The sequence below is a fragment of the Delphinus delphis genome, chromosome 17 (assembly GCF_949987515.2).
Source record: "Delphinus delphis chromosome 17, mDelDel1.2, whole genome shotgun sequence".
NCBI lineage: Eukaryota > Metazoa > Chordata > Mammalia > Artiodactyla > Delphinidae > Delphinus > Delphinus delphis.
The window spans coordinates 34241886-34263735 of NC_082699.1; the positions used below are offsets into that span (position 1 = coordinate 34241886).

The 21850-nt window shown below is 37.2% G+C and overlaps 1 long non-coding RNA gene across 1 annotated transcript in view; it reads right to left on the minus strand.

Moving 5' to 3' along the window:
- Positions 1–21850, minus strand: part of LOC132413116 (uncharacterized) — a 105271-nt gene that overhangs the window by 26308 nt on the left and 57113 nt on the right. The window lies entirely within an intron of this gene.

The following is a 21850-nucleotide window of genomic DNA, read 5'->3' on the forward strand; positions in this document are numbered from 1 at the left end:
TACAGCATTACAGTTAACAAACTGAAGGATAAAAACAATATGATGAAATCAATCGATGCAGAAAAAGCTTTCAACAAAAGTTGACACCCATTTATGATAAAAACCCTCCAGAATGTATGCATAGAGGGAATCCACCTTAATGTAATAAAGGCCATATATGACAAACCCACAGCCAGCATCATTCTCACTGATGAAAAACTGAAACCGTTTCCTATAAGATCAGGAGCAAAACGAGTGGCCCACTCTCAACACTATTATTCCACATAGTTTTGGAAGTTTTTGCCACAGCAATCAGAGAAGAAAAAGAGATAAAAGGAATCCAAATCAGAAAAGAAGAAGTAAAGCTGTCACTGTTTGCAGATGACATGATACTATACATAGAGAATCCTAAAGATGTTACCAGAAAACTACTAGAGCTTATCACTGAATTTGATAAAGTAGCAGGATACAAAATTAATGCACAGAAATCTCTTGCATTCCTATTCACTAATGATGAAAAATCTCAAAGAGGAATTAATGAAACACTCCCTTTTACCATTGCAACAACAACAACAACAAAATACCTAGGAATAAACCTACCTAGGGAGACAAAAGACCTGCATGCAGAAAACTATAATACACTGATGAAAGAAATTAAAGATACAGACAGATGCAGAGATATACCATGTTCTTGGATTGGAGGAACCAACATGGTGAAAATGACTCTACTACCCAAAGCAATCTACCAATTCAGTGCAATCCCTATCAAACTACCAATGGCATTTTTCACAGAAACAGAACAAAAGAATTCACAATTTGTATGGAAACACTAAAGACCCCGAACAGCCAAAGCAATCTTGAGAAAGAAAAATGGAGCTGGAGGAATCAGACTCCCTGACTTCAGACTATATTACAAAGCTACAGTAATCAAGACAATATGGTACTGGCACAAAAACAGAAAGATAGATCAATGGAACAGGATAGAAAGCCCAGAGATAAACCCACACACATATGGTCACCTTATCTTTGATTAAGGAGGCAAGAATATATAATGGAGAAAAGACAGCTTCTTCAGTAAGTGGTGCTGGGAAAACTGAACAACTACATGTAAAAGAATGAAATTAGAACACTTCCTAACACCATACATAAATATAAACTCAAAATGGAATAAAGATGTAAATGTAAGGCCAGACACTAAAAAACTCTTAGAGGAAAACATAGGCAGAACACGCTATGACATAAATCACAGCAAGATCCTTTTTGACCCACGTCCTAGAGTAATGGAAATAAAAACAAAAATAAACGGAACCTAATGAAACTTGAAAGGTTTAGCACAGCAAATAAAACCATAAACAAGACAAAAAGGCAACCCTTAGAATGGGAAAAAATATTTGCAAATGAAGCAACTGACAAAGGGTTAATCTCCAAAATATACACGCAGCTCATGCAGCTCAATATCAAAAAAACAAACAACCCAATCCAAAAATAGTCAGAAGACCTAAATAGACATTTCTCCAAAGAAGATATACAGATTGCCAACAAACACATGAAAGGATGCTCAACATCACTAATCATTAGAGACATGCAAATCAAAATTATAATGAGGTATCACCTCACACCAATCAGAATGGCCATCATCAAAAAATCTACAAACCGTAACTGCTGGAGAGGGTGTGGAGAAATGGGAACCCTCTTGCACTGTTGGTGGAAATGTATATTCATACAGCCACGATGGACAATAGTATGGAGGTTCCTTTAAAAACTAAAAATAGAACTACCATATGACCCAGCAATCCCACTACTGGTTCTAAGCACTGAGAAAACCATAATTCAAAAAGAGTCATGTACCACAATGTTTATTGCATCACTATATACAATAGCCAGGACATGGAAGCAATCTAAGTGTCCATCAACAGTTGAATGGATAAAGAAGATGTGGCACATATATACAATGGAATATTACTCAGCCATAAAAAGAAACGAAATTGAGTTATTTGCAGTGTGGTGGGTGGACCTAGAGACTGTCATACAGAGTGAAGTAAATCAGAAAGTGAAAAACAAATACCGTATGCTAACACATATATATAAAATCCAAAAAAAAGGGGGGGTTCTAAAAAACCTAGGGGAAGACAGGAATAAAGAGACAGATGTAGAGAATGGACTTGAGAACACAGGAGGGTGAAGGGTAAGCTGGGACAAAGTGAGAAAGTGGCATGGACTTATATATACTCACAAATGTAAAATAAATAGGTAGTGAGAAGCAGCCACATGGCAGAGGGAGATCAGCTCGGTGCTTTGTGTCCACCTAGAGGGGTGGGATAGGGAGAGTGGGAAGGAGATGCAAGTGGGAGGAGAAATCCGGATAATTGTATATATAGATGATTCACTTTGTTATACAGCAGAAACTAACACACCATTGTAAAACAATTATACTCCAATAAAGATGTTAAAAAGAAAAAAACATATCCTATGATAAACCATAATGGAAAAGAATATTTAAAAAAGAGAATATATGTATATATATATGTATGACTGAGTCACTTTGCTGTACAGCAGAAATGAACACAACATTGTAAGTCAACTATACTTCAATTTAAAAAAATTAAGGTTAAAAAAATAAATATATGCCCATTTGGGGATGGATCTTTTCTTAATATTATCATCCTTATAACACATCACACTGCAACCTGATTTTTGCGCTTAATAGTACATAATGTGCAGCCTTCCAGATCACATATAAGCTTAATTCATTCATTGTAATTGCCACATAATATTATCAGGGATGCTTTTTTCATTTTCTTAACTCTTTCATACCAATAATATACAGTGTGAGTTCTTTTTTTGTTTAGTGTGTTATGTCACTAATGTGAAAACTTACAAGTAATAATAGCCCTTTTCTGAAAATGTTTATTAGCAGTGTCAGCAAAAAGTGTGATACAAGATAAATTTGAAAGTACAAGTTTTCAAGTTGGGATATACAGTATGACCCACAGTTTGAAAAAAGAAAAAAATGAGTAAAATGACTAGATGGCATTGAGACAATTAAATATTTTATTAAAATAAGTATTTTAATCTCCATTTTGGAGCTGGACCTGTGGTGCCTCATTACTGTGTCTTTGAGAAATATGGAAATTACTAGGGAAAGTTGGAAACTAAGCTTGTGAGTTATATTTTATTATATCTTATTTTTTAAAGTGTTTGGATAAAGATTTAATTTGGGAAATGGGAGGAAAAATCTTTTGGAGGCTTTACCCGTTTCTGTATACAATTTTGTAAGAATTTTGAATCTGATGGTTTCAAATAGACTTTTATCATTTGATGATGTGGTATCTGGATTGATAAAGTGAACTTTGCCCTTTTTATTTCATTTTCTGTGTAGATCTAAAAACTCAAGATTTCCAATCAGTCTGTATGCTTATGGCTCTGTGCATACCAGCCACTTTCTTCCATAACTTAGGGAGGCACAGATGCAGTCATCCGTCATTGCAGCTCTGCAAATTTTTCTGCACAAATAACAATGTACAATGATGAAGATGATGACAAGGATCAAGATGAATCTACGATGAGCTCTCAGCCATTAGTAGAATTGTTACAGTCTCAGCAACCAATGTTCATTATACCAGTAATCGATACAGTGATGTTTAGGGGAAGGTGCCACAAGGTATTCTGAGTATGACCTGTCAGTATAGAACAGGGCCTGGCGTAGACAGTTTCTAACTATCTCTTTAATGAATTGTTCATTGGAATGAAAGCTGGAGAAGGGAGGAGGAAGATGTTTCCTTGAAATCACATTTCCCAGGATTTAATGTGAATACAGCTGGTAGTAGATGGGATTGTTTCAGGTAGTATCCAGACAAACAGCACTAAATTAACATTTGAGTCACAAAGGAAGTTCTTTGTAATTCTTTATTGAGTTATCTAGTTAAGTAAAGCAGAATGTTACAGTTGTGCTATCATCCTTTATTGTTAAGAAAAAGACTAGGCTTCAGGAAAAATAGTAGGAATTTTTATAATTTTTAAAATAATATTTCATTTGAAAATTACATATAACAAGTGGCACTGGTTTTCTACTTATAATATATAAAATTTTCATTTTATAATATTCAAATAAAAAGACAATAGGAAGTACTAAATTATAGGTGGTATACATGAATGTGAACAATAGAATTAATAAGAAAATGACTAAGATTCAATCACTCTAAGAAGGGGCCTAAACTTTTATAATAATCTACTTTTTAACTAGATAGTAACAGGTAATGCTAATGCATTCTTTTCACTGTATGTTAAGGCAGTGCTACCCAGATGAGTAGTCCACAGAGCAGCTGCATTAGCATCACCTGGAGCTTGTTAGAAATGCAAACTCATGACCCCTACCAGACCTTTTGAATCAATCTCTGGTGGTGAGTTCAGGAATCTGTTTTAACAAACTCTCCAGACCATTATGCATGCTATAGTTTGTTTTAAGAAACACATAGAGGAGGGGATCAAGATGGCAGAGTAGAGTGATATGGAACTTGCCTCCTTCCACAAATACATTAAAAATACATCTACATGTGGAACAATTCTCACAGAATAACTACTGAAAGCTTGCAGAAAATCTCATACAACCTAAGCTACAAGTAAGACTGCCACATAACCAGGCAGAATGAAGGAAAACGGGAGAGGAAGAGGAATCAGGATGAGACCTGAGAGGGAACTGTGAAAGAAGAAAGATTCCCTCACCCTGGGAACTTCCTTCACTGGCTGGGAAGTCTGGTAGGACAGATAGGGAGCTTCAGAAGCTCAGGAGGAGAGTGCAGAAGCTGGCTTACAGCCCCGCAAGATAAAGAGAGACCAGCACAGACAGTCCATGACACATTGCCACACTTCCCTGCCTCAGAGGCACGCCTGCTGACGTGCACAGCTAATCAGTGCTGATATTCAGGCTTCAGACAGACCCAGGGAGGGTACTCAGTTTGGCTGCACAGAAACAGCCTAAGGGCCTGGAGTGTGGCCCAGCTGCAACCTGGGTTGTGCACAGAACAGAGCATAGGTCTGCTATAGGAGCCCCGTTGTCAACACAGGAAGGGAGGGGTGGGGTGTGGGTTCACCATAGCAGCCTCATTAGCTTGCTCACAGTGAAGCAGGGTGCCAGTCACAGCAGGTTTTGCCAACTTTGTGGGTGTGAACACATGGAGGCAGGCTGAAATCTGAGCTGATTACTGGCACTCCCACAGTGGGCACAGGGACCTGCTTCTGCAGGTTTTCATGCCAGTGGCTCTGTGAGTGCACATGCCTGCCTAAAGAACCTCCAAGCCAATTACTGACACTCCCCTAGTGGAGGTGGCCATGGACGACAGTGCCAGTAATGGTGATCTTTGTTGGCATGCACACCAGGTGGCAGGTGGCATCACAGTGTCACACTTACTAGCAAACAGCTCCTGGAGAGAACACACAGCAGCTCCTTTCCCAGAGGGAGCCCTGCAGTCCTGTCTACATCACACCATAGCCTAGAACTGTATCTGGAGGCTTCTACTCCAACAACTGGGGAGCAGACACTGCCCCCAACAGGTTTGTGACAACCACAAAGAAAAGAGGAGGCCCTGCGCAACATCCATTGCAGGCACTGGTCACCATGACACCAGTCACACCCTCTATCAAGGGGACAAGGGCCAGCACACCCTGAGGAAAGATGTGGCAAGCATCCACACTAAAAACAGCCCTCACACCAAAATATTGGACCCATACAGTCTACAGATGTTGCTCCCACATAAAAACAGCCCTTCAAGACCACAGTAGATAACTGTTTCTCTTAAATTCATAGAGTCAGAGCAATATAAGTAAAATGAAAAAGCAGAGGAACTACACCCAATTAAAGGAACAAGAGAAATACTCTGAAAGAACAGTGAAACAGACCTCTCCAGTCTACCAGATCCCAAGTTCAAATAGGAGGTAATAAAAATGCTGAAGGAATTAAGAAAGACTATCAATAGAAATGCAGATCACTGTAACAAGGAATTAGAAACTTTAAAGAGGAGTTAATCAAAATTAAACAACTAAATTGCTGAGATGAAAACTGAGCTGAAGACAATAAACAGCAAATTAAATAATGCAGAAGAATGAGTAAGTGATCTGGAAGATAGGATAAGGGAAATCACCCAATCAGAACAGCAGGCAGAAAGACATTTTAAAAATGAAAGCAACATATGAGATCTATGGGATAAGTAAAGCATGTCAATCTATACATAATAGGAATCCCAGAAGGAGAACAGAGAGAAAAGGGGATCGAAACTGTATTTGAAGAAATTATGGCTGAAAACTTCTCAAACCTAAAAAAGGAAATAGATATTCAGATACAGAAAGCACAGAGCGTCCCAAACAAGATGAACCCAAACAGACCTACTCTAAGACATATCATAATTAAAATGTCAAAAGTTAAAGATGAAAAAGAGGATTCTGAAGGCAGCAAGGGAAAAACAAAGAGTCAGTTACAAGGAAGCCCCCATAAGGTTATCAGCTGATTTCTCTACAGAAACTTGGTGGGCCAGAAGGAAGTGGCAAAATATATTCAAAGTCTTGAAAGGGAAAAATCTGCAACCTAGAATACCAGCAAGCTCTATCCAGCAAGATTATCATTTAGGATAGAAGGAGACATAAAGAATTTCTCAGAGAGGCAAAAACTCAAAAAATAAAGCAATACTATACCTACCCTAAAGGAAATATTGAATGGTCTTCTCTAAATAGAAAAAAGCAAGAATCTATAGGAAAGGGGAAAATCTCAACAATTCATCAAAAAATAAAATACCTAAGAATAAACCTAACCAAGGAGGTGAAAGGCTTATACACTGAGAACTACAAAACATTGATAAAGGAAATTAAAGATGATTCAAGCAAATGGAAAGATATACCATGTTCTTGGATTGGAAGAATTAATATAGTTTAAATGGCCATACTACCCAAAGCAATATACAGATTTAATGTGATCCCTATCAAATTACCCATGATATTTTTCACAGAACTAGAACAAATTATACTAGAACTTATATGGAACCACAAAAAAACCAGAATTGCAAAAGTAATTTTGAGGAAAAAGAACAAAGCTGAAAGCATAACCTTTCCACACATCAAACAATACTACAAAACTACAGTAATCAAAACAGCATGGTGTTGGCACAAAAACAGACATATGGGTCAATGGAACAGAATAGAGAGCCCAGAATAAACACACATGCCTACAGTCAGTTAATATTTGACAAAGGAGGCAAGAATACACAATGAAGAAAAGACAGTCTCTGCAGCAAGTGGTGTTGGGAAAGCTGGACAGCCACATGCAAATCAATGAAGTAAGAGCACTCCCTCAAACCATATACAAAAATAAACTCAAAATGGCTTAAAGACTAAAATATAAGACATGACACTGTAAAACTACTAGAAGAGAACATAGGCAAAACATTCTCTGACATAAATTGTAGCAATATTTTCTTAGGTCAGTCTCCCAAAGCAAAAGAAATAAAAGCAAAAAGAAACAAATGGGACCTAATCAAACTTACAAGCTTTTGCACAGCAAAGGAAACCATAAACAAAACGAAGAGAAAGCCTATGGGTTGGGAGAAAATATTTGCAAATTGTGTGACCGACAAGGGCTTAATTTCCAATATATGCAAACAGCTAATACGACTCAATAAAAAAAACAAACAACCCAATCAAAACAGGGGCAGAAGTCCTAAATAGACATTTCGCCAAAGAAGATGTACAGAGGTCCATCAGGCACATGAAAAGAAGCACAACATCACTAATTACTAAAGAAATGCAAATCAAGACTACAATGAGGTACCACCTCACACAGGTCAGAATGGTCATCATCAAAAAGTCTACAAATAATAAATGCTGGAGGGGATGTGGAAAAAAAGAGAACCCTCCTACACTGTTGGTGGGAATGTAAATTGGTGTAGCCACTATGGAAAACAGTATGGAGGTTCCTTAAAAAACTAAAAATAGAGTTACATATGATCCAGCAATCCCACTCCTGGGCATATATCTGGAAAAGACAAGAACTCTAAATCAAAAAGATACATGCACCCCAATGTTCATAGCAGCACTATTTACAATAGCCAAGACATGGAAACAACATAAGTGTCCATCAACAGATGAGTGGATAAAGAAGATGTGGCATATATATGGTGAAATATTACTTATAAAAAAAATGAAATAATGCCATTTGCAGCAACATGGATGGACCTAGAGATTATCATACTAAGTGAAGTAAATCAGACAGAAGATAAATAATAGTATATGATATCACTTATAAGTGGAATCTAAAAAATACTGCAAATGAACTTATTTACAAAACAGAAACAGACTCACAGGCATAGAAAACAAATTTATGGTTACCAAAGGGGAAGCGGAGGAGAGATAAATTAGGAGTATGGGATTAACAGACACACAATACCATATATAAAATAAACAACAAGGATTTACTGTATAGCACAGGGAACTATATTCAATATCTTGTAATAACCTATAATGGAAAATAATCAAAAACGTATATATATATATATAGATATATATCTATATCTATATATATATATATATATATATCTGAATCACTTTGCTGTAAACCTGAAAGTAACACAATATTGTAGATCAACTATATTTCAATAAAAAGAAATTTTTAAAAAGAAACAGGATAGAGTTGTGCATAAACTAATTTCTCTTTGGATCACAGATCTGTTTTCCTTATGTCTGATTGCCACACTTGTCTTCAGAATGTAATCTCAGAACTGAGGTTTAACTTAAAATTTTTACTTTCTTTTTCATCCAACTTGAATTCCTAAAACAATTTTACTTATATTTTACATTTTGGAAAGATCACTTCACATTAAACATGATAATCAGATCAGTGGATTAGAATCTACAACTCAGCCCTTTAAGGAAGAACTTCAGAAGGGACAAACGAATTATGACAGCAGAAAAGCAGACCTGATGTGGGACAACACAAAATGCAAGACTAAATTATGCTGAAAGTTATACTAAAGAAATTGGCATAATTATGAAAGATTAGGGTGTTGAATCAGCAGTACCAAGCAGTAAGAGGTGGTTTATATTTCCCTCCTTTGTCATTAATCCTCTGCCCACCCTCAGCCTCCTCAGTCAAATACTTAATTTCCTAATTTATGAAGAAAAATTAGGACCAATTGGGAGAACAGGAGAATCAGAAGACTTCCATGTTTATCCATTCTCACAAGCAACTCATTAGTTTCAGAAATGTGTTTCTTCTCTAAAATTGCACTTCCCATCTTTCATAGAGCCTACTTCCCACACTACCTCCTGCCATTTCTGTCACTCTCCACTGGACCTTTTTTTTTTCCCCAAAACCCGGATTTTCCTTAAAAATAAAATTCCTTTATTTGATCTGTTCTTCCCTTCTAATCCTTTTCCTGAAAAATTATTCTACAGTGCCTCTACTCTTGTTACCAATTTTGTCCTTAATCATTTTAAGTTTGGTGTCAGAATTAACGATTTTCTAAGGTTGAAAGGAAAAATTATGCCTCATATTCCTCAAATTCCTCTACAGTGAAGATGTTAAGTACACATGTATCATGAATAAAAACTTTCATTGATGATGGGGGACCTTATTACCTATCGAGGCAATGTATTTCATCTCCAGACCATTCTATCAGATAGTTCTTTCCTATATGAAATAAAATTGTTGTTAAGGCAGGACAAGAAAATTTTGGCATAAAATTCTCTCTCTGCCTTTTTTAAGCCACTACTCCCTCCTCTGCAGTGTGCATTGTACATCTGCATTATACATTAACTAGATCTCCTTAGAAGACACAGGAATGCCTGCTTGCCAAAAACAAGCAATATCTTCCTGGGGCCAGCAAGGTAACTCCTTAGAAGATAACATTCCTTTCTCAATCCTGTAAGGGGTCATGATGATCCACTATTTGCCTTGTTGGCCTATGTAAACTGTCGGTATGTTACTTTGTTGTCTCAAAAGCTTATATAACTGTGCTTTCACCTCTAATGGACAGAACAATCCTCAGAGCTTTCTGAAAGACTGTCTCCCAGGTTATAATCTTCAGCTTGACTAGAATAAAGTTATCCATTTCTTTCTTAGATTGACTGTTGATTAATTTTTTTTCGATGACACCAACACTTACACTGATTTTAAAAATCTATTTCCCTGTTGTATGTATCTATTGGTCCAAACCTTGGAACAGTATTGTTAAAAAGAAAACCACAGGCCCAAAATGGAGTCACTTGACCCAGGCTCACATCAACAAACTGGGGTTTAATACCTAAACTAATTGCAGTTTCAGCCTTCTCTAGGAATGTAATCTTAACTGGTCAATATGGAATTATCTGGTCAGCACCAGTGAGGTAATCTGCCACATAGACCCTATTTGTTCCCAAAAGGAAAATGACCTCACCCAAAACAATCCTTTTGTTTGTTTGTTTATGACTTCTTTGTCCTATCTTTAAAAACCTTTCCCTTTCTGTAGCCCTTTGGAGCCCCTCTCTAGTCACTAGATGAGATGCTGCCTGACTTATGAATCATTTAATAAAACCAATTAGATCTTTAAAATTTACTCAGTTGAATTTTGTTATTTAAGATTATGGAATAAATCTAATCTCTCTTCCATATGACAGCCCTTTATATGTTTCCAAGCAACTTCTGTTCCTGATGACTTTTTTTTTTTCCTACTTCAACATAATCCCTCTTTCCTTCAATGGCTATTTAAGAAGAGGCATGATCTCTATTCCTCTTAAAGTATGGTACCCATAACTGCACACAGTGCTCCTAATCTAGTTAGGTCTTACCGGAACGGTTGGGATATCTCTTCCTTATAGCTAATATACTAAAAACCTATTTTTAGCAGTCACATTTCATTGCTGAATTGATATCTAACTATTACCTAAAAATCCTTTGTCTTTTTATATCTATGCTATTTTGCCTTATTTCTACTTGGGTTTTTAGGCCCATATATAACAATTTGCCTTTATCTCTCTTAAATTAATTTTTCTAACTTCATCCCTAGTTCCAGTCATTCAATATAGTTTTGGTTCCTAAATCTGGAATCTCCCAGCTTTTCATCCACAAATTTCACAAAGTTGCTCTTGGTAATTTTATCCATCAACTTTTCATTTTACTAACTAAAATGTTGAGTGATTCTGGGCCAAAGTCTGGAAAATGCCACAGGCTTCCTCCCATTAACTTGACAAAGCTCAATTAATCATCACTATTTAGGTACACCCATTCATATAGTCACTAATGAACATAATTGAAATATTTTTAGTGTTTACATATTATTTACCATAAAGAATATGAAATCTACAAGTTTAATCAAAATAATTTCTATGTCCAGGTTAGTTTTTAAAAAGTATTGGCTTGCTTTTTCAATCTAAAATGTGTATTTAGGGACTTCCCTGGTGGTGCAGTGGTTAAGAATCCACCTGCCAATGGAGGGGACACGGGTTCAAGCCCTGGTCCAGGAAGATCCCACATGCCACAGAGCAACTAAGCCCATGCGCCACAACTACTGAGCCTGCGCTCTAGAGCCCGCAAGCCACAACTACTGAGCCTGCGTGCCACTGAGGCAAGAGACAGATGGGCTCCAGGCTAGGCATTTACAACTGGCCTCCTGTTCACACCTCCTGGGGTGAGAAGAAGATGAGCTCCAGGCTGGACATTCATTACCAGCTCCCTGTTTACATTTCCTGAAGAAAGAGACAAACGGGCTCCAGACTACATATTTATGACCAGACTCCTGTCTATATTTCGAGATCTGCACTTCGATATAAGAAACAACAACAGGAATAGGGTAAATAACTGGACATTGGACACTTTTATGGCAGGGACAGAGAGGGGGTAAACGCTGTTCAAAGATCAAGAGGTCATACATTTCCCATCCTTGGGCAAGGGAAACATTGCACATATGCAGGAAAGTTCCTTGGGGGCCAAAAAGGAGGGGGCACCACCCCATAATATGTGATGCTAAGGCCATCCCATACGCCTCTGGGTTGTAATCCATCTTGGAAAAATGTTGCGCACACATGTTGGGGAGGGTCCTAAGGTAGGTCAGGTGTGGAAAAAGAAACCAGATAATTGGCCAAAGGTAAACAAAGACCGGGAAGAACTGCCCTATATAAATGACTTAACCGCCTGTTTGCTGCACTCCTCCTCATTAGGGAGGATGCCCACACACTTTCTCTCCGGGTGTGCATCTCTGCCTTGCTTCTATCTTAACTAAACAAACAGTTTCTTTGTGTGCTCTCCCACTTGTGTTGTGCTATGTCTCTAATAATAAACTTTGTACCTGTTTCTACAGCTTTGCCTCCGTGAGTAATGCATTTTTCACTGGGGGCAAAAGCCAGGGGGTGTGGTGGCTAGGATTTCTGGTTTTCATCCAGGCTATCCAGGTTCAGTTCCTGGGCAGGGAATTAAGATGTCACTTCATGCCACCACTTATTGCTGCCTCTCCAAGATCACCACAACTACTGAAGCCCACACGCATAGAGCCCGTGCTCCGCAACAAGAGAAGCCACTGCAGTGAGAAGCCTGCACACTGCAAAGAAGAGTAGCCCCCGCTCGCCGCAACTAGAGAAAGCCCGTGCACAGCAATGAAGACCCAAAGCAGCCAAAACTAACTAAATAAATGTGTATTTCAATGTAAGCACACTTTTTTTTTATTGGCAAGGAGTACATTAAAATATTAAAAGAGACATGTCTCCTCTCCTTTCATAGAAACAATATGGTATTGCTCAGGCCCTGCTTATAAAATCTAGGTGCAAGACATTATGGCCACCAAAATCTCACAATTTAAGGGTACCAATTGTATAAAGAATCCCCAAGTTTAATTTATCTAAAAAAAATTAAGAAAATTAAAGGCTAAACAGAAGACAATTTTAAAATAAGTATAAATAATACTCTTAGAGAGATTTGAGTGGATATATCTTTAAAACTAGAATTTACTATGAAATAGGAACAACTAGAAAATTTTAAAACTAGGATCCTCAAAATAATAATCCAGAAACTGTTCATTCATGAAAACTGTACCACTTATTTTTATTTTATTTTATTTTTTATTTTTTTTTTGCGGTACATGGGCCTCTCACTGCTGTGGCCTCTCCCGTTGTGGAGCACAGGCTCCGGACCTGCAGGCTCAGTGGCCATGGCTCATGGGCCCAGCTGCTCTGTGGCATGTGGGATCTTCCCAGACCGGGGCATGAACTCATGTCCCCTGCATTGGCAGGCGGACTCTCAACCACTGCGCCACCAGGGAAGCCCTGTACCACTTCTTATTCAACTACTGACCTAGGTAGTTTGTTATGGTAGATAACCAGTCCAAAGTTCCAACTTCCATCACCTTTGGTTGATTCCTTTTTGCAGATATTCAGAAACCCTGAGGGAACTTATGAACAGAATAGCTGCAAGTACTTTTCATTTCCTGTTTGAAGTTTCTTCCCCTCACTAACATCACTGAGCTCTCTCACCTTACCCTCCCTCCCTCATATTTGTTTCTGAGGCATTCTCCAAGTAGTTTACAACACTCAAAGTGTTGAAAAAAAGGATGCACTCACTAAGAAAGGCTCTAACTGGCAGGGTGACCACCACCCTTGTTTCCACCTCTGCCCCTTAGTAGAATGGCACAAAGTTTAAAGGGGTAAGGGGAATAAAAGGTTGAAAAATTTTCTCTATTATTGAGGGGATAGCCTTATCACAAACAAAGGAGAGATATTTCACCCAGGCCCCCTACAAAGGTTAATTGACTCAAAATTCTAAATTTCTTCTATTCCCAGAAGTGCATTAACAGTTTAGAATCTTAGGCTTATTATGAACAATGGAGCTGAATCTACCCTAAGGGAGGAAGGTGGAAACTAGTCCTGGGAGCCTGGCCCACTTATCTGTTAAGCGCAAAAGGCTCAGAGCCTAAGGCCCATGAAAATGTTTTAAATTTAATTTCTTTTAAAATTAGGAGGAAAAAAAATGACTATAACAAAAACTAATACAAGCAATTGTAAAATATACATTTTAAAATAGTTTTTATATATGGAGAAGCCTATGAAAGTCCTAAAGCAGCTCTAATTGAGCAGCAGCTTTCCTGTTGCTCTGAGGGTCGATGGTGGTTTGGGAAGTTTTCTTGGGTTGAAAAGACTGGACCCTTGCAAGCACAGTACTCCAGAGGAACCAGGATGGGGGTTTGGGGCAGGAGAGTGGATAGCAATGGATAGTTGGGCTTGCCCAGGTCAGGCAGGACCAGTACCCAATAGCACCAGCATATAGCAGAAAGAGCAAGAGGAAGGACAGTGAGTACCATGGGTTAAAGGTATGGTCTTTGGAGCATGAGCATTCTCCCTATTCTGCCTGCCAGGTTGGGCATAAATTTTAGGATCCTGAAGAAAGAGTAAGATTCAGAATTCCCACCAACCCTATCAGGTAAGGGCCTGAGTCAGTTTAATTAATTTAGAAACATAAATAGATGTATCTTGTTCCTAAGCGTAATAGACAAATTCACTCCTGATACACAAACTTTTTGGGGAAAAGGCTTTTTGAAGAAAGAAATGTTTCATCTTTCATATCGGTAACAGTTTTAGGAGTAAATAGAATTGCCAGGGAAGAAATGTCCTCTATCACAGGTTCTTCTCAGTCTTTGACAGCATAATTCCAGGGAGTATTTTCCCCTCCAGAAATATTGTACTTGGAGGAAAAAACCAGGTTTGTGATTCTGAACCTGCAGGAGATGCAGACTTCAAAGCCTTCTGTATTTAGGCTGATGGGGTACAGGACACATTACTCTAAAATATAGCATCTTGGCATATAAAATATCTTAAGCTGAAGGAGTTTGAGAAAACAGCAGAAGGTCACTCTGAAGGCCTCCTCACCCTTCTTTGCTAAAACAGGTCATAAAACTCCCATGTGAAATGTACCCTCTCTGTATCAGGAGGAAGGAAGAGCTTCTTACCAGAGACAGGGAATTTAGGGCCAAGAAATCTGTACAAACACATATTGTTAAACTAACCCTTATCTCTCTTCATCATTTACTACCCCTAACCCAAACCCCTTTGTATTGTCACTTCTTCACAAATTTATTTTTTGTCTAAAAGGCATGAAACCTCCCTGTCTTGCTCACTTCCTCATTCTCTTGTGAAGGTTCACATGTATATGTAAAAAATTAGTAGAATTTATATACTTTTCTCCTGTTAAACTGTCTTGTCAGTTTAATGTTCAGACCCAGCCAGGGACCCTAAGAAGATGGAGGAACAGTTTTTCCTTCCTCCCCTACAAGGTATTTCAAAGTACTATGAGATAACACAGTTACTTTATTCCTAAAGTAATGTCTATCTGAAGTATGCTATTTCCTGAGCATTGATCAACATGAAACTTCTTTTAGATTACTTCCCTTTTCTCCATTAGAAGTCATATTATCATTCTTGCCACAGTCATTGTGTAAAGAGAATTACACTGGGTTAAATGAAGAAAACCAACTGTCTAACATATTTCTGTGATGAAAGCAAATGTGGAGAATGTCAGCTATATCTGTATTAATCTATTTACTAGTAAATATGCTCTTTAAAGAGAACTACCTTAGAAGGCTTATTTTGTCACTAATTCAAAAGCAACTTTTGCTAATGATATTATGAATCCTTTTTGTTTATTTTAATGATTCACAAATGAAATCAAGGAGCTAGACCTGCACAGGCATTTTCCATCAAAGAATGCAAAAAGAAAAGAAAATTGGTTGGAACACTGAAAATTGCCCTGAGTGTATTGTATGACCACTAAAGACAATTAGAATTTAAAAAAATCAGTTAACTAGAAATTTTATTTGCCATAGTGCTATTACTTTATTAAGCACTTAACAGTTAAATTTTTCTTTAAACTTGAAGTATATTTACTACTGATGTTGGGAAAATATAATTAAAAACAAAATATTTTCCCTGCCCAGAAGTTCTCTTCCACAAAGTAAATAGAGAAATAAAAGTTTAGTTATTGAATAAGCATTAAATTACAATGTGATAGGCATCACAGTCAGCTCTCTAAAAGATAAAAATAAATGTTACCCTTCTACGTAGCCAAGCAGATACAACCTATTCATGTACCTCCTCAAGATAAACAATAACTAGTTCTCAAGTAAGAGGACTTGCCAGCACTGTTTGTCATATATATTTCATCCTAGACTTACCTGGTCAAATTGGGGTGAACTTCTGTGTTAGCTAATTCTCTGTTAGCTGTGTTAGCTAATTTCCAAAGGAACAATAAACTTTTCATATCTTATGATACAAGATAGTTTTGCAACTTGGAGCCATGTGTCCCCCCTCCCCCAAGTTAGGCCCTGACCCTTTCACAGAAACTAAGAAATGGGGCACAGTCTTCTTTGATGATTACATTTCTAAGAGATGCGCCCCCCCCCCCCGTTTTATGTACATTTGAAAGAGACGAGAAAATGTTTACAATACTGTTTTCTAAAGTAAATGTTCTGAGTCAAAAAAAAAAAAATGAGGGGAGGAAACTATCTTCAACAGGGAGAATTAAGCCTTTTAAAAATATCTGTATTTGTCCTGACACTAATTAAACAAAATTAGGCATTTTTGAAAGCAAGGAAACTGGGCTACTTATTTCACGATGTACAAGTAATGTCATTTTGAGGAAGACCTTACCTCAAAAAAATTACTTTTTCCTGGCTGAGTGAAACAATGATCTAGCAAACAAACAAACAAACAAAAGACAATTACAGATTACAAACAGAGTGAAAAATTAAATGAACAAGGTCTTGTGAGAAAGAATTTGAGTGTGAGGTGGAAAAAATTAATTTGCTCGGGGTGGTAGGAAACACATCTCTTAGCAAGTGGCACTTCACAATGCAATACTATGGAGGAGAATGAGCCAGCCATGCTAATGAGTGGAGGAAGAGCTTTCCAGGCAAAAAGAAGAGCTGGGGGCAATATGGAGAAGGGTGGTATGAGATAGTCGGAGGATAAATTCAGTCCAGAACGTGAAGTGTATTTAGGAGTTTAATTTTATTCTAAACATGATGGAAAACAGCTGAAGAGTTTTAAGGAAAAATTTATGCCCACTGATGGCTCGGTGAAGAGTGGATTGTGGAGGAGGGGAGAGGCAAGAATGAGACTCCCCTCAGAAAGCCTTGACTAGAGTGGGACAGTTTAGACAGAGAGATGAATAGTTTCAATATGCATTTTAGAGTTAGAACCAATACAATTTAGTGATGGATTATATATGAGGGAAGGGAAGAATTAAGGATTACTACTAGGTTTTGAACCTAAGTAGTTTAGTAGATAGGAAAGAGAATAGGAAGAAATTTTGTTTTGATTTGATTTGGTTTTGGTTAATGCTTGGTTTGGGGGAATGGAATAAGGAGATCTGTTTCAGATATAATAAATTTGAGAAGACTTTGGACAGCCACTTGGAGATATCAAGTAAGCCGTTGTCTGGAAAGCATGAAAGAGCACCAGACCAGAGATTTAAATGTGAGAGAGATAATTAGCAGAGAGATGGTCTTTTCAACTGGAATGGTTAAGAATAACATAGCAGCTAATTTTTTTGACTGCTTACTCTGTACAAAGCTTACATTATCAAATGTTTTAGCAAATATCATTAATTCTGAAAACACCAGGAACGTAGTACTACAATTATCCATACAATATAGATGAGGAAACTGAGATTAGGAGAGGTTATGGAGGTGTAAGTGATTTTCCCTAGGTCACCCAGATATTAATTTGCAGATTCTAGGAAGAATTCTGCTGAATCAAACAGCAGAACCACCTGACCTACTTAATCAGCTCTTGAACCCTTTCTGTTACTAAATAGATTCTTCTTCTTTCATTTGCAAAATCCTTGATGACACATTTGAGCAGCTGCTATAAAGAAACCCAACATTGTATTATTTTACACTAAAATAAATGTCATCCCAACCAAAAGGGCAAATAGCAACTATGAGCAAGACTCACAGATAAATCAGTCATTGGTGGTATCAGAATTAATTCATCTTTATTGGGCCCCTTGTATAGAAATTTATGTGTTGGGACTATGCAGCCTAGAAAGAATTACAGTGTGGACTTGTGTTCTCAAGTTACCTATATTCTAGTTGTAGAGGAAAATACAAACATACAGGACAGTAAAAAATGATGATGATAGATAGATAGATAGATAGATGGATAGATAGATAAATGTAGGGATATATATGCCAAAGGGTGGCAGACATATCATTGAGTCATTAAACAAAATTTACTGAAATCCTTTGTGTGCCAGTCACTGTTCAAGGACTTAGCATATAGGTACATCAGGAAACAAGACAGACACACACACAAGTCTCTTTAGTCTTTTTAATCCTTGACAGCCCACTCACCCTTCCTAGATCTTTTACATGCATATCACACGCTGTGTGATCTCAATTTCAGAGTGGTCTTCAGAGGCAAAGAGCCCAGCTGGCAAAGTACATTCAGAAAGAAGGACCCAGACTGTACCTTTTAAAACCAAAATTATTATTTTTGCATTATTCCCCAGCTTTTGACTAGAATGCTCTTTATTATTATTATTATTGCTTCATGAATTTTGCCAAATGGTGGACTTAAAAAAAAAGATATGTTGAAGACCTAACCCCTGGAATCTGTTCAAGTGACCTTTTTTGGAAAAAAGATCTTTGAAGATGTCATTAAATTAAGAAAGTTGAGATGAGGCCATCCTAGATTGACTCGATGGGCCCTAAATCCAATGACAAGGTGTCCTTATAAAAAGTAAGAGAAGACACAGATGGAAGAGGAGAAGGCTATATGAAGACAGAAGCAGAAACTGGAGTGACGTATGCATAAGCCAAGGATGCCAGGAGCCACCAAAACCTGGGAGAAGCAAAGAAGGATTCTCCCCAATAGCCTTTGGAGGAAATGTGGTCTTGTGGACAACATAATTTTGGACTTCTGGGCTCCAGACCTATGAAAGAATAAATTTCTGTTTTGTTCCTAAACCACCAAGTTTTTGGCAATGTGTTAGTGCCAGCCCTATGGCCCTAATATACTCCATTTTAAAAAATAGGCTTTATTTTTTACCATAGTTTATGATTTCTAGAAAATATGAGAAAATAGTACATAGAATCCCAAATATCCTGTACTCAGTTTTCCCTATTATTAACATCTGATATTAGTATGATACATTTGTTACAATTAATGAACCTACATTGATATATTATTATTAACTAAAGTCTACAGTTGATTCAGATTCCTTTAGTTTTTACCTAATATCCATTTTCTGCTCCATGATCTCATCCAGAATAACACATTACACTTAATCCTGTCTCCTTAGGCTTTTGTGCATTTTTTGACCGAGTAATTCAACATCCAAGAATCACTCTAAGGTAATAATCATAGGTGTGTGAAGATTAAGCCACAATGATGTTCACTGAGGCATTGTCTAAAAATTATTGAGGAGTCAAAGACCTTTTGCTTATATGGCATTATATCTATCCATAGTATTTGCTATAGTGGAAATTAAAACTGAGGAATAAAATCGTTTTAAAATAAAAATAATATGCCCATTACTTCTTAATGAAAAATAATTATATTTTCCAAAATGAAAAATAATTGATGAGAAGAGCGACATTGTTTTACATTTTTGCAAATGTTTTAATGTTTAAAGAAGGTAAATAGAAGAGTGTTGGGTTCCCATATATGTATTCAATCAGTTGCAAAATCACATATCATGTAGCTTCTGGAAATCTCCTCTGTGAGAATAAGAAATGCAATAACATCTTAGAATTATAATGAAAATATGTCTGACCCCCTGCAAGGGTCACAGGGAGTCTCATTGTCATACTTTGAGAAATGCTGGCCTAAAACAACAAAAAGTGTGAAACATAAAAATATCAAATAATAGAGGATATCATTAAATGATCCTCTATGCTACTAGGTAAGAACCACACAATTCTTTGTTGAATGGAAACCACAATTTTTTTCTCTTTTTTTTTGTCTTCTTACTCTCTTATTATGCTAACAGAGGCACTTCCTCCTTCTAAGACTAATTTTTTTGTTTCTCCATTTCTCCTCCAGCTTGTTGGAGTGCTGTTTTTCCTCTCATGCCACTCCAACCACTCACCTCTTCAGGCTCCTTCCAGTAGTAATTAAACGGCTCAGGACTTTCTCATATTTTTTTAATCTACCTCTTTCCATCTACCTCTCTCTTTCTCCTTCCTCTTTCCATTACAGCCAGATTTCTTTTTTTCCCCCTCTGTTTTCTAAAGTAATAACATAAAAATTAAAAATTACAGTTATATACAGTATACAAAGTGAAAGTACACATGATCACTAACCCCCACCAAAATAACCACAATTCACAGTCTAGTATTAGATTTCCAGATTTTGTTTTTCCATAAACTGCTTACGTATCCTGTTCTGAAACTTACTTCTTAAACATTTTTATATCAGTACTTATAAATTTACATCATTATTTTAAACCACTGTATGATATTCCATTATGCAATGTACCAATATTTATTCTATTCCCTATTGAAGGACATTTTAATTTTTCCAACTTTCTGCTCTTGGAAACAATGTGAAAATGTATATTTACTTTTGTACTTTTATAAGTAAATATTATGTCCAGAAATTGAACTACTTGGGTCAAAGAATAGGAACATTTTAAGTGTTAGTAAATATTGGCAAATTCCCTCCTAAGAGTTTGTATCAATTAACACTCCCACCAATAGCTTAAGTTAATTATGGCCAGACTTCTTAAAAGAACTGTTTATAGCAATTCTCATTTTTGTACCTCCCTAGCCATTCTCTTTTCACTCCTCAGCCCAGTTAATCTGGTTTCTGTCTGAACCACTCCCCTGAAATTTCTCTTGCCAAAAAACACTAACACATCCTCTGAGTTTCTAAGTCCAGGGGAGGTTTTTCAGTCCTTCTCCTATTTGCTGTGGTTGACCATTCTCTCCTTTATGAATGGTTCTCTTCCCTTTTGTGACACAACACGTCCCTAGTTTTTCTGCTACATTTGGTCCTCTCCTTGTCAAGTTCTTACTCAATTCAGTCTGGGCCTTGTTATCTTCTCATTCTATACCCTTTCTCTGTTCTACCTCATCCCCCTCTATGGTCTTAATTGTCATCTAGACCGCAATGACTCCCAAAGTCAGCCCTTTCTCCTAAACTCCAGATTTGCTTCATACTAGGCCCACCCACTTGAATGTTCCTCAGAAAACTCCACATTCTAAAACTGACCTTTTCATTCCTCACTGCAACACATACCCCAAGCTTGCTTTCCTTCTTATGTTTCATATCTCAGCAAATAATACCACCATCTATCAAGTTAAGCTTTATTCTTCTCTCCCTTGCCTTCTCCTCCCTCTACTCTTGAACTCCCCATCATTCATATCCAACTAATCATGTCTTGTCAACTCTATTTCCAAAGATATATTTTCAATCTGACAACTTTTTCCATCCCCGTTTCATTATCATACTTCAGATCAACTGCATCTCTTTATATACTCATCTGATATTTAAAAAGTAAACCCATCCAAGTCACCCTCTGACTTAAAACACACAATGATTTTTCATTATGCTTAGAAAAAAAATCTACAAGGTCTGAGTGTGCTGATCTCTCTGCTCTCATGTAACACAGCCTTCTTGCTGGTTCTACTGAGGTTCACTGGCATCCTTTCTCTTTCTTTCACAAATAGTGCCTTTCTTGACAGGAATCTTCTGGCATCTTCTCACTCTTTCAATCTTAGCTCATCTCTCATCTCCTCAGAAAGGCCTTCCCTAAGCACCATATATAAAGTACGGTTCCCAGTTAAGCTCTCTTAAATCACCGCATGTATTCCTTTTGAACCATTTCTCAAACTGTAAACATTTTGTTTAACTATTTATTATCTTTTGC